The sequence below is a fragment of the Myxocyprinus asiaticus genome, chromosome 14, assembly GCF_019703515.2.
Source record: "Myxocyprinus asiaticus isolate MX2 ecotype Aquarium Trade chromosome 14, UBuf_Myxa_2, whole genome shotgun sequence".
Lineage (NCBI taxonomy): Eukaryota > Metazoa > Chordata > Actinopteri > Cypriniformes > Catostomidae > Myxocyprinus > Myxocyprinus asiaticus.
The window spans coordinates 1,763,533-1,779,896 of NC_059357.1; positions in this window are offsets into that span (position 1 = coordinate 1,763,533).

Consider the following 16,364-nt stretch of genomic DNA (forward strand, 5'->3'; position numbering starts at 1 on the left):
CTCTCAATGATACGTGTCGGGTCCCTGCTACGATAGCAGAAACATTTACAAATGTTAACAGAAGCGGGAACCCAATCTGCCTGTAGTTTTCTATATATCTGTTGTGTCAAGTGATAGAAAGACTAAGGCCTTCTCAAGACATATGGCAAACCTGTCTAGTCTGTTGCCTATTAGACGTCAGTCTGAGATTACTGTGAAACCAAAATCATATACTGTTAAGTTAGCACTTTTAAACATCTGCTCACTTAAAATCTGCTTATTAGTAAGGGTCTGAACATTTCATCCACTGTTATTAAGGATGTAGCGCTATCTGACCATTTCTGTATTTTCTTTGATCTGCTGATTTCTCCAGCCGCTGAAGATCTGTTTCCGTCAAGAAGAGGTACATAAATGAAAACACTAGTGTGCAATTTATTAAGGCTTTATCTATGACACCGAGTATATCTGCATAATCTGATGTTCTCCTTGATAACTTTAACTCTAAAGTTAAAAATGCTATAGATGACATTGCTCCAGTAAATGCCAGGAAGATTACTGGCAGGCGTAAAGAGCCTTGGAGAAACACAACAGCAGTGCAAACCATGAAAAGGAACTGCAGAAAAGCAGAATGAATGTGGCAGAAAACAAAACCTGAAGTCAATTACAATATCTGTAGAGACAGCCTTCATACTTTAAATTTGGAACTAGGCACAGTTAGACAGACTTTCTTCTCCAACATTATAAACAGCAATATAAACAACACCCACACTCTTTTTGCTACTGTAGAGAGTCTAACTAACCCGCCAACACAGGTTCCCTGTGAAATGCTCTCTGACAGAAAATGCAATGAGTTTGCATATTTTTTCAGGGAAAAAATAAATGGCATTAGAATGGCGATCAGCTCGTCCTCATGTTGCACTGAGGTCAGACAGCACCCACCACAACAACTTCAGAAATTAGACATTATGTCTGATTTTGAGGCAATTGATGGCAAAAGCCTGGAAGAAACAGTACAACAGCTTAAAAACATTGACCTGCAGAATTGACACACTCCTCAGATATTTTTTCAAAAATGTGTTTAACTGTCTAGAAACCGATCTCTCCTTTCAGGCACTTTTCATAAGTCTCTGAAAACTGCAGTCGTTAAGCCTCTTCTAAAATAGAGCAATCTGGATAACTCTATGTTGAACAACTACAGACCAATTTCAAATCTTTCTTTTATAGGCAAGATCATTGAAAAGGTTGTTGGGGCGGCTGTGTCTCAGGTGGTAGAGCAGGTTGGCCACTAATCGTCAGAGGTGGGTAGTAACGTGCTACATTTACTCCGTGACATTTACTTGAGTAACTTTTTGGGGAAAAATGTACTTTTAGAGTAGGTTTAAAAGTGGGTACTTTTTACTCTCACTCAAGCAAATTTCTAATGAAATTTTTTTACTTTTACATTTTAAAATACCTGGGCCTTGTTATGCTTAATAAATAATATATTAATACAATAAAACTTCATTCTGTTTGTCATTTTTAATATATACTGTGTGTTAATATAAAGAGTAAGCACATTTTATCAAATAAAGAGTACATTTTAAAATGTATCTGTATGTTTTATCTTTCTATAAGTTATTATGTTATTTTAATCAAGTAATGATTTGTCAAAAAGTTATTTAATACATTCAGCATGAAATAAAATATTGCAGGATTGAAGGAAGTAGTAAACTCCCAGCTCGTATGTCTTTCCCATGGTGGATTGTGGTAAATTAACCATTGTTGAATGTACATAAAATGTACACTTGAAATTAGAGTGCATTGTGGGTAAGAATGAGTGAACAAAAGTAGGGAACGAGTGGCTCACTCAGAATTCAGACACTCCTACAAAATAGCGAACACTCGAAATAGTGCACTATATAGTGGATAGGGGGTGGTTTCAAACACAGCAAGTGTTCCGCGACCAGAGTTGGTGCCCTACGTTGGCTGCATACTCTGCATTTAGAGAGCGGCGGTACTGTTGTACAGAACTAATGATCTAAATCCTTATGACACTGAAAACTATAACTACACTGAAATAAGAATCCGCACAGCACTTTAAAAGCTATGAAATAGTGAAAGAAGGCATTAATAAAGCATGATCTTGCTTTGGTTTATATTTCAGCATTATATATAATGTTCTTGTGGTACATTTTAACGTTTTCACTGTAATAATTACTAGAAATGTTTCCAAACCTCTTCTTATCGACAAATTCATCCAGATCTGACAAGAGCCCTTAAAGTGATAGTTCACCCAAAAATTACAATTCTCATTATTTACTCACCCTCATGCCACCCCAGATGTGTATGACTTTCTTTCATCTGCTGAACTCAAATGAAGATTTTTAGAAGAATTTCTCAGCTCTGTAGGTCCATACAATATAAGTGAATGGGTGGCAACATTTTAAAGCTAAACAAAAAAAACAAACAAAAAAAAACACATAAGTCAGCATAAAAGTAATCCATAAGACTCCAGTGGTTAAATCAGTATCTTCAGAAGTGATGTGATAGGTGTGGATGAGAAACAGATCACTTTCACATTCTTCTTCTTGTGTTTTTGGTGATTCACACTCTTCTCTGCATATCACCCCCAGCTGAAAAATGACAAATATTGATCTGTTTCTCACCTACACCTATCATATCACTTCTGAATACATGGATTTAACCACTGGAGTCATATAAATTACTTTTATGCTGCCTTTATATGCTTTTTGGAGCATCAAAATTTTGGCCTACACAGCTAAAATATTCTTTTAAAAATCTGAATTTGTGTTCTGCAGAAGAAAAGAAGTCATACACTTCTGGGATGGCATGAGGGTGAGTAAATGATGAGAGAATTTTCATTTCTTTAAAGTGATAGCTCAGCCATAATTTAATATTCCGTCATCATTTCTCTACCCTCATTTTGTTCCAAACCAGTGTGATGCTTTGTATTATGTGGAACACAAAATATGTTAGACAGAATGTTAGGGACTGACAGTCTCAGTCACCATTCACTTTCAATATATATATATATATATATATATATATATATATAAACATTCACTGAAAGTAAATAGTGACTCAGGCAAACATTCTGTCTAATATGTCCTTATTGTGTTGCATGGAAGAAAGTCATACGGGTTTGGAACAACATGATGGTGAATGATGACAGAATTTCCATTAATAATAATAATAATTCTGTAGTACATGTTCAATGTGTATTATGTAATGGAATACAGGGGAGTAAATGTCTATTATGTCATTTGTGAAAGTAACGAGTTACTCACTACTTGAGTACTCTTTTAATTGGATACTTTCTTACTCTTACTCAAGTAATTATTTATGCTAGTACTTTTACTTCTACTTGAGTAATTTTTTTTTTTGAAGTAATTGTACTTTTACTTACAGTTTTTGGCTACTCTACCCACCTCTGCTAATCATAGGATTCCTGGCCCACATGACTCCACATGCTGAAATGTCCTTGGGCAAGACACTGAACCCCAAGTTGCTCCCAATGGCAGGCTAGTGCCTTGCATGGCAGCTCTGCCATCATTGGTGTGTGAGTGTGTGCGTGAATGGGTGAATGTGTCACAGTGTAAAGCGCTTTGGAACCACTAAGGCAAGCGGAAGGTCATTGGTTCAAACCCAACAGCCACTACCTTGAGCAAGGCACTTAACTCCAGGTTGCTCCAGGGGGATTGTCCCTGTAATAAGTGCACTGTAAGTCGCTTTGGATAAAAGTGTCTGCCAAATGCATAAATGTAAATATAAGTGCAGACCATTTACCATTCAATCAGTGTAACAAATTCTTAAACTCAAATGGCATCTTGGACAATTTCCACTCGCATCGGTTTCCGAATGCATCACAGCACAGAGATGGTGCTCATAAAGACACTTAAAGTTATTCGGCTAAATACTGACTCAGGCAAAATATCAACTGAATACTTGCAACTGAATCCGTCGAACTGTCCGAGATAGATTTATTATGAGGGCTTTTCTAAGTCGCATCAATGAACAAATGCGTCAGACAGACACTTTTGGAGCATCTCACATTGGTTGCGTCGTGTCATAAACGTAGCTCGAAACTCGAAACGTGAAAAACACGCCTCAAGATCTCAAGTTCTCATGTTGTGCTGTCGCTAATGTCAAGCAAGACTAATTGTATTTTGTTGTCTGAACAGACGTTCCACGCCTATGCTAATACACACATGATTTAGTTGAAGGCCTAATAACACGCTCTCTTTCAAATGAGGTTTGCACACTAATCCTGTAATTAGCACTTTAAGAGCAGCTGGGGTGGATTGATTTAATGCATTGATGCAGGTTAGAGTTTTACGGGTTGAGTTCACACATTAATATTCTGAATCAGCACATCTGACCTGAAAGCTGTGTTTGCACTCTTGCTGTGATCACAGCACTGGGAGCGGCCGCCACAAACTGCCCTGACAACAGCACAGTGGCAAATGTTCTTATGGCTGGCTTTGGAAAATCAGGTTCTGTTTCCATACAAAAGAAACTCAGGCCAGGAGATCTGAACGTTTCCATATTAGGAATTCATGAACGCAGAGTTTCAATACACGTGGCCTCTTGTTCTGACGCTGCAGTTCTGTAGCTTTGTTTGTCAATTTATTTGATTTTGAATACATTACTATGTATTTAATACTCTCAGATTTGATCAGAAACACACACACACATCTGTGCCATCGTCCACATTCAGTGCTGATTATGATTTTGGTCTGTAAAGTGTTTAATCATGAGAAACAGCAGCAGAACTTTGACCTACTTTGACCACAGAGAGCTCAGTTGCTGAAACAGAAACAGACAGAGACTCAGAGAAGCTGCTGAGGGACGCAGATCTGAAGTTCAGCCTCAGAGCAAAACATCACAGCGGATTATTTACAACATTCACACACAAGCTGCAGCTCTCAGCTGTGTAACACCTGTGTGACCAGTGCTGATGAAGCTACACTGAAACAGTACAAACTACAAGCTACACATAATTTAAAGTAGTTCAACTACAGTCAAGCTTTCCTTTTGAATGAGTAGTTACTGTAGCTACACTACAAGCTACTAACAAAAAGTAGTTGAAGCTATTTAAGGGGATGCTATCTTTTTAAATATAAGGGAGGTAAGAGAGAAATGCTCCCCTAGCATCTGTCGCTATGGTAAACATGAGCATTACAGATGGTATAGAGTAAGATGACAGTGTGTCTCACACCTGTGTGTGTAATTACAGACTGCAGTTGAGACCAGGTGACACACACATACACCTGTGACCTCTGATTAAGAGTTCAAACTGAGGTCAAAGAGAAACCAGCTCACAAACACATACATCTCTATAGACACATTGTTTTGTTGTATTTTGTGTCTTAATTTGTTGTTTAGTTTTCTGTTATATCGTGTTGTGTTGTTGTTTAGTGCTGCTATATTGTGTTGTGTTTGTTTCATATTGTGTCACATTGTGCTGTTGTTTAATGTTGTGTTGTTGTATTGTGTCATATTGTCTTGTGTCATGTGTTGTGCTGTGTAACGTTGTATTGTGTTGTGTAATGTTGTTTTTTGTGTTATGTACTGTGTTGTGTTTTATTTTGTTGTTTGTTGTAATTGTGCTTTTTATCTTGTTGTGTTATTGTGCATTGTGTCATGTCATTATTATATTGGGTTATATTTAGTTGTTTTGTCTTGTGTTATGCAATATTGTGTTGTGTAATTTTTTTTAATCTTATTGTGCTTTGTGTTGTGTCATGTTATGTTGTTGTTTTCTGTGTTGTGTACTGTGTCGTTGTGTCAGATTGTGTTGTCATATTGAGTTGTGTTGGTTTGTGTTGTGTCTTGTGTGTTGTAGTTGTGCTTTTTGTCTTGTTGTGTTATTGTTGTGTCATGTCATGTGTTGCGTTTTGTTATGTTGTATTGTGTTTCATTTTGTCTTGTGTGTTGTATTGTTTTGTTTATTGTGTTATGTTGATTGAGATGTTTTGTGTTGTGTCCAGTTGCATTGTGTTATTGTTCTTGTTATGTGTTGTGTCATGTGTTTTTTGTGTTGTGCACTGTCTTGTTGTGTCTTATTGTGTTGTGTTGGTTTGTGTTGTGTCTTGTGTGTTGTAATTGTGCTTTTTGTCTTGTTGTGTTGTGTTATGTTGTTGAGTTTTCTGAGTTGTTTTGTGTTGTGTTCTGTTGTAGTCTATATTGTTTGATATGTTGTTATGGCAGGGCGGAGGGCGGGGCCGGGTCATGATTCTACACACCCGGCTCCTAATCAGGCTGATTAGCCCAAGAGGGATAAAGACACAAACACACACAGGTGTCCGTAACTCTCTCTCTCTGTTGCACTGCCGTCTCCAGTCTGCCCTTATCCCTCTCGGGCTAATCAGCCTGATTAGGAGCCGGGTGTGTAGAATCACGACCCAGCCCACCCTCTGCCCTGCCACATTCCTTCCCCCGTTCTCTCAGACCGGGGAGCCCCTGGCATGACGCACATCCTTCATTTAACCTTTCCCATGGGGGGGGTGTGCCTTCCGCCCTGACTGCCAGCAGGTCATCCCCGTCTACCTGGATCAGGGGAGGGAAACAAAAAAAAATTTGGCACCTACAAAAACATTTAAAAAGAGAGGGAAAAGGCCAACACAGAGTGGCAGTGGGAGAGAGAGAAGAGAGAAAATTAAATTCACTTGCCGGTTCTCCGATACGCTGTAGCCTGGTCCTCGGCCACTCCTCCACCCTCTAGTGGATGACAGCCGCGCCTCTCCGGGCGGATCGGAGGCAGTCCTCCGGCCCCTGGAGGACGGAACACCCCACCGCGTTTTCGGTGGACGGATGGGTCTCCCCCACCCCTGGCAGCGGTTCTCCCGCTCCAGGCGGTCGGCCAGGAGCCCCTCCCCGCTCGGCGGTCTCAGACCCCGCCGCATTTCAGCGGCAGGTAGGGGTCTCCTCCGCCTCTGGCAGCGGCTCTGACCGTTCCAGGCGGTCGGTTAGGAGCCCCTCCTCCCCTCGCGGTCCTCCGCTTTCAGGCGGCCGGGCTCCTCCGTCCTCCGGAGGATGGCCGCGGCTGCTCCTTTGGGGTGGATGGTAGCGGCGAGAACTCTACTACGGCACATCCCTCCTCCTCCCGGGTTATGGCACCAGTGTAACACATTCATGGAAAGGAGGAGGTGAGAACCGGCTTAACAGTATAAATAATCATTTAAAAATGAACTTAAACCAAAAGACACAAACACACACAGGTGTTGGACAGCTGTCTGTAACTCTCTCTCTCTGTCGCACTGCCATCTCCAGTCAGCCCTTATCCCTCTCGGGCTAATCAGCCTGATTAGGAGCCGGGTGTGTAGAATCACGACCCAGCCCACCCTCTGCCCTGCCACAGTTGTATTGTGTTGTATGATGTTTTTTTCTGTTGTGTTGTATTGTTGTATTTAGCTATTTAGTTTACTGCATTTTCTTATTGTGTAATGTCATATTGTTGTTATGTGTTGTGATGTTATATTGTGTCATATTGATGTGTGTTCTGTCATATTATTTGCGCAGTATTTTTGTGTTGTATATTGTGTTATAATGACTTGTTTTGTCTTGTGTTGTGTCCTGTTGCATTGTGTTGTCACATTGTGTTGTTGTGTCTTATTGTGTTGTGTCTTGTGTGTTGTAATTGTGCTTTTTGTCTTGTTGTGTTGTGTTATAGTGCAATGTGTCATGTCATATTGTTATGTGTTGGGTTATGTTATTTGTCTTGTGTGTTGTATTATTTTGTATTGTGTTTTGTGTTATGTTGTTGAGTTTTCTGAGTTGTTTTGTGTTGTGTTCTGTTGTAGTCTATATTGTTTGATATGTTGTATTGTGTTGTATGATGTTTTTTTCTGTTGTGTTGTATTGTTTTATTTAGCTGTGTACTGTATTTTCTTATTGTGTAATGTCATATTGTTGTTATGTGTTGTGATGTATTGTGTCATGTTGTGTGTTCTGTCGTATTATTTGTGTGTTATTGTTGTGTTGTATATTGTGTTATAATGAATTGTTTTGTCTTGTGTTCTGTCCTGTTTCATTGTGTTGTCACATTGTGTTGTGTAAAGTTTTTTGTTTTGTGTCTTATTGTGGTTTGTGTTGTGTCATGATATGTTGTTGTTTTGTGTGCTGTGTACTGTCGTCATACTGTATTAAGTTGTGTTTGTTTGTGTTGTCTTTTGTGTTGTAATTATGCTTTTTGTCTTGTTGTGTTGTGTTGTTTTATGTACTGTGTTATGTTGTTGATTTATATTGAGATGTTTTGTGTTGTATTCTGTTGTATTGTGTCTTGTGTTGTTTGCTACATCTTATTCTGTTGTGTGATGTTTTGTGTTGTCTGATTTGCTATGTTTTGTGTTGTATCATCATGTTTTGTTGTTGTTGTGTACTGCATTTTCTTATTGTGCTGTTACATCGTTGTGTTGTGTCATGTTGTTGTTATGTGTTGTGTTATGTTGTATTGTATTGTGTTATTGTTGTATGTTCTGTCATACATGTGCAGCATTGTTGTGTTGTGTTATGTTATCGAGTTATATTGAGTTGTGTGTTGTCATATTTTGTTGTCTTTTTGTGCTGTGTTTTGTCATCATATTGTATTGTTTTTGTGTTGTTTACTGTTTTTGTGTTTTACTGTGTTGTTAAATTGTTTTGTGATATGTTGTGTCATTATGTGTTGTTTAGTTTTCTGTTATACTGTGTTGTGTGATGATGTTGAGTCGCATTGTGTATTTTCTTAATGTTGTGTTGTTTTTAGTGTTGTTGCATTGTATTATATTGTAGTGTAGTGTGTTATTGTTTAGTGCAGCATGATATAGTATTGTGGTTTTGTGTCAATATGTTGTGTGCTGTTGGTGTATGTTGAGTTTGTGTCATGTTGTGTCACATTGTGTTGTTGTTTAATGTTGTGTTGTTGTTCAGTGTTGTATTGTAGTGTAGTATGTTATTGTTTAGTGTAGAATTTTTTTGTATTGTGTTGTTGTGTCAATGTGTTGTGTGATGTTATGTGTGGTGTTTGTCATGTTGTGTCACATTGTGTTGTTGTTTAGTTTAGCATTATATTGTATTGTGTTGTTTAGTTTAGCATTATATTGTATTGTGCTGTTGTGTCAGTGTGTTGTGTGACGATGTTGTATGTTGTGTCACATTGTGTTGTTGTTTAATGTCATGTTGTTGTTTAGTGCTGTGTAATGATGTTGTATGTTGTGCCGCATTGTGTTGTTGCTTAATGTTGCATTGTTGTTTATTGTTGTTGCATTGTGTTGTATTGTAGTGTAGTCTGTTGTTGTTGTTTTTAGTGTAGAATTATTTGTATTGTGTTGAGTTAATGTGTTGTATGATAATCTTGTGTGTTGTGTTTGTGTTATGTAGTGCTGCATTTTGTTGTATTGTAATGTGTTGTTGTTGTTTAGTTTAGAATTATATTGTATTGTGTTGTTGTGTCACATTGTGTTGTTGTTTATTGTTGTATTGTAGTGCAGTCTGTTGTTGTTTAGTGTAGAATTATATAGTATTATGTTGTCGTGTCAATGTGTTGTGTGATGATGTTGTCTTGTGTTTAACTTAAATCTGTCTTTTGTACTGATTTCTGATTAGTTTGTCTGAAATGAGTTTGTATGAATGTCTGTTCTGTATTTCTGTGTTTACATGAACGGTGAGATCTCATTGGCTGCTCTCCTGAATCATCCCTCACAAGCGTGGGAGAAATCCCCCAATTTTCCAGCTTATAAAACATGCCATCTCCCCTGAGACAGAAACGCTCAGAAGTTTTAAGTGCACTTTTTGTGCTTGCAGCAGCTGAAAGGATTCAATTAAACTGTGAATTTCAGGCCAAGGTTAAACAACAGGCTGCCAAACAAGACAACTTCAAAGGGAAAGTCCAAGCGTCGGCAGCCGCTATGAAGTTATTTATGACAGTCCTGTCGCTTCTGAAGAGATTTAATCAGATCGGCTGGCATGCTAACTGGCCCAAGACACTAAACGCCTCACGTGGGAAACGAACAAAGAGAGGTTTTGTTCAACATACAGTTGCATTCACATCATAAATGCAAACATAAATGCATTTTGCTTTGCATAGGAAAGAAAAAACAGAAATGAGATCTCTTAAATATCTCAATTGCTTACCCTAGGCAGCAATGGGACTAAAAGGAGAGTCTCCTGCTTCCCAGATGTTTTTCCTGAGAAAAAGACCACAATAAATATTCCTAAAATCTGATACAAAGTTTATACTTCAATGGATCATAAATGAGGACTCCATTAAGTCTCCTGAGCTATAAAAGAGCACAATCTGAGCAACACACAAATGCACACAACACTGTATTCTTCATAATGAACACCCCCTGACTAACATGGCCCTGAACCCCCTTAGTGAAAGAGAGACAAGCGTCCTGCATTCAAACGGTCGCCCACCGTCTGACCCCTCAGCCTGTCAGAAGATCACTTCTCAATGCAAAGAGAGAGAGGGAAAAAAACGGAAAACATTCCATTTCCCGTAAGACGGGAAGGGAGGAGGGGGGTTTTGGGAAGCTTGGTGAGTCATCACTTTTTCCCCTATACCCATCTCTCTCTCTCTCTCTCTGCCCCGTCATGTTCACAATCAGGGCCAAATCACTTTCTCACTGCCTCACTGACTTTCAAACACACACATGTTGATTATAATGTGTGTTTGTGTGATTGTAGGTCTGCACCTGCTGTGGTCTAGTTACTGTAGTAATGGACTCTTCACACACACTCTTGTAAGTGCTATAAGTGCTGCTATATTTAGGTGTTTCATAATCTAAGACGTATAGGGAGAACATGTCAGGACAGACTGCAGCTTTTGTGTTAAAAAAACCCTAAATGGAGCGCAACAGAATGCAGCGATCTCGAGATGCACTTTTAAAAGTCAAACCATTTGATACTCGATACGCAAAAACGCAATAGTTATCACCTGATATGAAATTTAACGGCCAAAGATGTCAATTTTATGAATGTGTACATACACCAACAATTAAACAATAGCACTGATGGAATGAAAAACACGCCCCCAAAGTAATCATTCACATAGAACACATTATTGTGCTTGTAAACAGCCGGAGCGCAACCTAATGCAGCAGTCTGAAATGTTTTTAACTTGACCTGCTGTCTTAAAAACGCAAAGCTCACAAGACACTGCAAAATTAACGATATGCGACGCAATGGCCAAAAAGGTTTGTCTGATGCATATGTACATTCACCAACAATTAAAAAATTGCACAGACATAGCGCAAAAAAGTGATGCACTCTTGCATTAAACAGCTAGACATTATGCAGTAGAATGCAGGCCCTTACAAAAATTGAGTTCTGACAAACTTGTCGCAAACGTGATGCAAATTTGCTGCAAATACGCCGCTTATTTTCACATGCAAATCAGCTTTTCTGCAAACTCTTTATTGTCACCAGAGGTTTGCTGCAAGTTCACCACTACCAGTGAAGAGCTGCAAACCTCTGGCAAACAGTTGCGGTGAATTGCAAGATCATTTGCATGTGAAAATAATGAGTGGGAAATTCTGACACATATGTACAAACACCAAAAATTATTAAATAGCACAGACAGAACAGAGCAATGTGACACATTCTTGCATTCACCAGCTAGACAGAACACAATGAAGTGTAACAGAAACAGGTTTTAAGATGCATTTTTTAAAGTTGAACTATGTTTAACTAAAGCCCGGTTCACACCGTACAATTTTTTCTTTCGTTTACGATTGCACGATGTGACCCCAGTAAAGATGCCAAGAAAGACTATGCAAAATCAACAGTCTTCTATGTCAGACTGTATGATATACATCTTTTAGGACTTTACTCATGATTGACAGCATTGACCGGGCATTTTATGTCATCAGTCAATCAGTAAATCATGGCTAGGTAAAAGAGAATGCCATGGAATGCCCATTCTAAATTGTGAACTTGAGGTAATTTTGATATTATTATTATAATGTGAAGATAAGACTAGCCAACACCATATCTGTGTTTGCATATCACATAGACAAGCTAGTATCAGTCATCTGATGCTGTGTTTCTATTGGTTCTTTATTAGTCAGGAATCATAGGCGTAGTCACACTGCATGACTTTGGAGACAACATTTCTGACAGTGTTATAACTTCGTCGGAGGCTAAAGATCATTGCAAGGACAATTAATCGGTTGTCGGTGAGCATGTCACACTAAATGATTTAAGACTGCCAGTTTTACCTCTACGATAATCGTACAGTGTGAACCGGAATTAAGATGAACTAATTTTTTGCTGTAGGGTGAGATGTGACACAACAGCCTAAAATGAATGAGGTCTGACACATGTCCATGTAGAGTGATTAAAAAATATCACAGATCCAATGCAAGAATGTGTCTTGGGTGTGTATGCCCCCTCAAGAGCATCTACACACTAGAATTTACACTGCATAAGAGAACTTGGTAAGTGAAAGTAACCCCCTAACCCCTCTGAGCTTTTTCTAGAGCAGTGGTTCCCCAGTGGTTATTTTGTATATCTTCCTTTTCTGAAACACCCAATTCAGGTCTTGGAGTATCCACTAACAAGCAGATGAGTTAAATCAGGTGTGTTTGATTAGGGAGATTTCCAAAATGCGTAGTGTTGGGGGGCTTCCAGGAACAGGGTTGGGAACCATTGCTCTAGAGTGTACACAGTCTAACAAGTCTTATGTTTGTTGTTGTTGATTCTTTGCGTCCTTAGAAATGGCTGTGGGAAACTACCTTTTAAAAGTGCATTTACCAAAAACTGATAGCCACACTGCAGAGTCTCGACTGAATCTGAGCTTCTCTCTCTGGAGTTGGTCCTATTTCTGGAGCCAATGTCTGCAGAAACCATCTAAGCTCCATTATTTCACTCATTTATGGCAAATTTGTGGCTTCTGTTGTTTTGTAACAAAATTAGTCACAGCGCAAACCGCAGAACCCACAAACTCCAATTAGAGAGATGCTTATCACATGCGCTTTATGAGAACAGACCCTTCACGCGACCCACCCGTGGCTAAAACTGAAGCAGCGTTGTGTTAAAGTCACCATGGGTTACAGGCGCACTTGGACCCACATAAACATGCACGCTGTGACTAATTCTGATCATGAGGTCAAAACAAGCGGACACAGATCTGGGCTGGTCACCCAAAGGTTGTGGGTTCAAATCCCACAAGGGTTGATTCATGAACTATTATAATCAACACAGCTATCTACACTGCAAGTGAACAATGCAACTAAACAACACTAGAACAATCCCTTAGTAGTCAGAAAAGCTGTCTATACATCAAATGGATGACCCAATGCAATACAAGTAGAATGCTCTCGTTATTATCAACATGTCATAGAATGTGTCAGGAATGGGGACCCAAATGCTGGAAAGAAAAATAAAATGTATTTATTGAACAGAAAGCAAACAAACAGGAAAAACAAAACTCTCACGGGGAGAAAAAGGCAATAGCAGAAAAAAAACAAACATGATAAACTACGGGAGAGGAGGGTGACGCCACGCAAGGAGCAGACGTGTGAGCGACGCGCTCTGCGCACTTTGCTGAATTTTCGATTATTCTCATGTTATAATCTGGTGAAATTTGATACACCCAGTTACAAATTTGTCCTTTGTTGCAAAACATGGCAAAGAAGTCAAAATCCTCAGGCTCTGGAGATATTAAAAGACACTTACGTGTTCAGGATGAAAGCCCCGACAGGCCTACAGACCGGGGACTCGATGTGGATGGCATGGCAGTAGAGGAGATCCAGCGTCAGTTTTCCAACATGTCGGTGATGTTGACGAAGATTCTTGCTGACTTGGAGGATCTCGCTGTAATACGTCGATCGATTATGGCGATGGAAATAAAATACTCTGAGTTAGGTACAAGAGTGTCTGATGTTGAAAAACGAATCGATTTTCTGGAATCTTTGGAGAGGGAATTAACCGCTAATCCACCCGCGACCAAAGTTGATTTGGAACATCTCCTTGAAAAGCTTGAAGATTTTGAAAGTAGAAGCCGCAGGAATAACGTTCGAATTGTTGGAATTCCTGAGCATGAGGAGGGCAGAGATATGGTGAAATTCCTGGACGAGCTCTTCCCGAGTCTGCTCGACATAACAGGCCACAAGCTGGAAATCGAGTGAGCTCACAGAGTGCCGGCTCGGAGATCTGCTGAGGGAGACAGGCCCAGATCGATTCTGGCCAGATTTCTGAGATCATCCGATAAAGAACTTGTGTTGCGCCAGGCGAGGAGCAAAGGGAAGCTTTCTTGGAAGAACCATAATGTTTTCTTGTTCCCAGACTTTGCGAGTTCGACAAGAGAGAAACGCGATCAGTTCAAGGAATGTAAGAAACTCTTACATCAGAAAAAGATCTCGTTTGCTCTGATGTTTCCTGCCAAACTGTGAATAGAAACGAAGGTCGGTCGCAAAGTATTCATATGTCCAAATCTGGCAATGTCTTTTATAGAATCAATGTCTGAGTAAACCACTGGATGTTTCTCATGTGAGTGGGCCTGACTCGCTGTACCTAACTCTTGAGGAAGTTGGGCGAAATTTTGGGTTTTTTGCGTTGGCTCCGCCTAGCGGCTGGAGCTTGTTTTGTGAATAACACTTTTCCTTAAAGAAACTTTTGCATTGATGGAAGATTACATTATCAATGAAGTTCCCGGCCAGTTTGAGAGTGGACACTACGGATGACTGCAAAATATCTAAAATATCTACATGCTCATACAAAGGATGTCTTTTATAAAACTGACGGATTGTGTAAGTCATTGTATATACGTTTATGCAGCCTCCGAGTGAATTGACTCGACCATCCGGGGAACCGGGATGCCTGTTTTGTTTCTTTTTGTATTGGTTCCGCCTAGCGGCTGGAGCTTGTTCTATTGAATAACATTCCTTTGGAACAGCTGTGGATTAATCTGTTCGTTCTTTGTGCTTATTCCTCCTGCTGGCTGTAGCTTGTTTTGTTGAGTTTTTTTTTTTTTTTTACGGGACATTGGAATGATTACGTCATCCGCTGAACTCATAACAGCTGGCTCACTGAAGATTCGTTTGTCTGTCCGAGGAATCTGAACGGTTTTGTATCAGCTGGAATTTGTTTTGTGGAAGATCACACCTTTGAGTCATTTCTGTAAATGAATCTACACATTCTTTGTGTTCATTCTTCCTATTGACTGGGTTTATTTTACAAAGTATTTCTGTTATGTAATATTGCCTCACAAATTTGTGAGGCAAACTTGAGCAATCCGATGGCAAAGTTGTCGTGGGGACTCGTGGGTGTTCATGGACCTTTTGAGTTTAGAGGGATTGTCGCCGGTTGGCGCTGTCGTGCACGGGGTTAATGCGCACGTTTTCCTTTTTTCTGTTTGTTTTGTTCCGGGGGATGTTCGGGGGTTGATTGTTTCACTAATGGGGAATGTGGTCTTCATAATTTTGTTTTTCACACACAATTTATTTTTTTATTATATCAATATGTCAGTTGTTAATATGAGTGTACTATCTCTCTCCATATGGAATGTAAATGGTTGGGACACCCCATAAAAAGAAGGAAGGTTATTACTTTTCTTAAATGTAAGAAATATGATATAGTGTTTCTTCAAGAAACACATCTCTCCCCGCAGGAAGCTGAAAAAATTGGGAAGATATGGGGTGGACATGTTTTCTTTAGTGTTGGATCAAGTAAGAGTAAGGGAGTCATTATATTGATTAATAAACATTTACAATTCAAATTTCTCAAACAGATTAAAGATAAATTAGGAAGAGTAATTATTGTTTTAGCTGAAATTCAAGGGCAAAGTCTGATTTTGGCTAATATTTACGCACCTAACGTTGATGATCAAGGCTTTTTTATAGATCTTGAAGGGATGTTGCAAACCGCTGGCACCCCTCATGATATAATATTGGGAGGAGACTTTAATCTTTTGATGGACTCAGTCCTTGATCATAGTGAAGCAAAAGTGTGTAAGCCCCCTAGAGCAACACTGACACTTCACAGGATGTGTAAAAATCTTGGTCTTACAGATATTTGGAGACTTTTGAACCCATCTGGTAGGGACTATACATTTTTTTCATCAGTCCATAAGATTTATTCTAGAATATATATTTTTTTTTATATCCAAATCCCTAATTTCATCTGTTGTTGATTGCTCAATTGGAAACATTTTAGTCTCGGATCATGCCCTGGTGAGTTTAGAGGTGTTGCCACATATAGAGAAAAAGAAATCATATAGCTGATATCTTAATGTATCCCTTCTGCAAAATCCTGATTTCCAACAAATGTTAAAGACTGAAATCAATATTTATATGGAGACCAACTGGTCCTCAGTATCCTCTGTGGGCGTGGCTTGGGAGGCACTTAAAGCGGTTCTTAGGGGTCGGATCATACAGTATGCCTCATTCATCAAAAAATCCAAA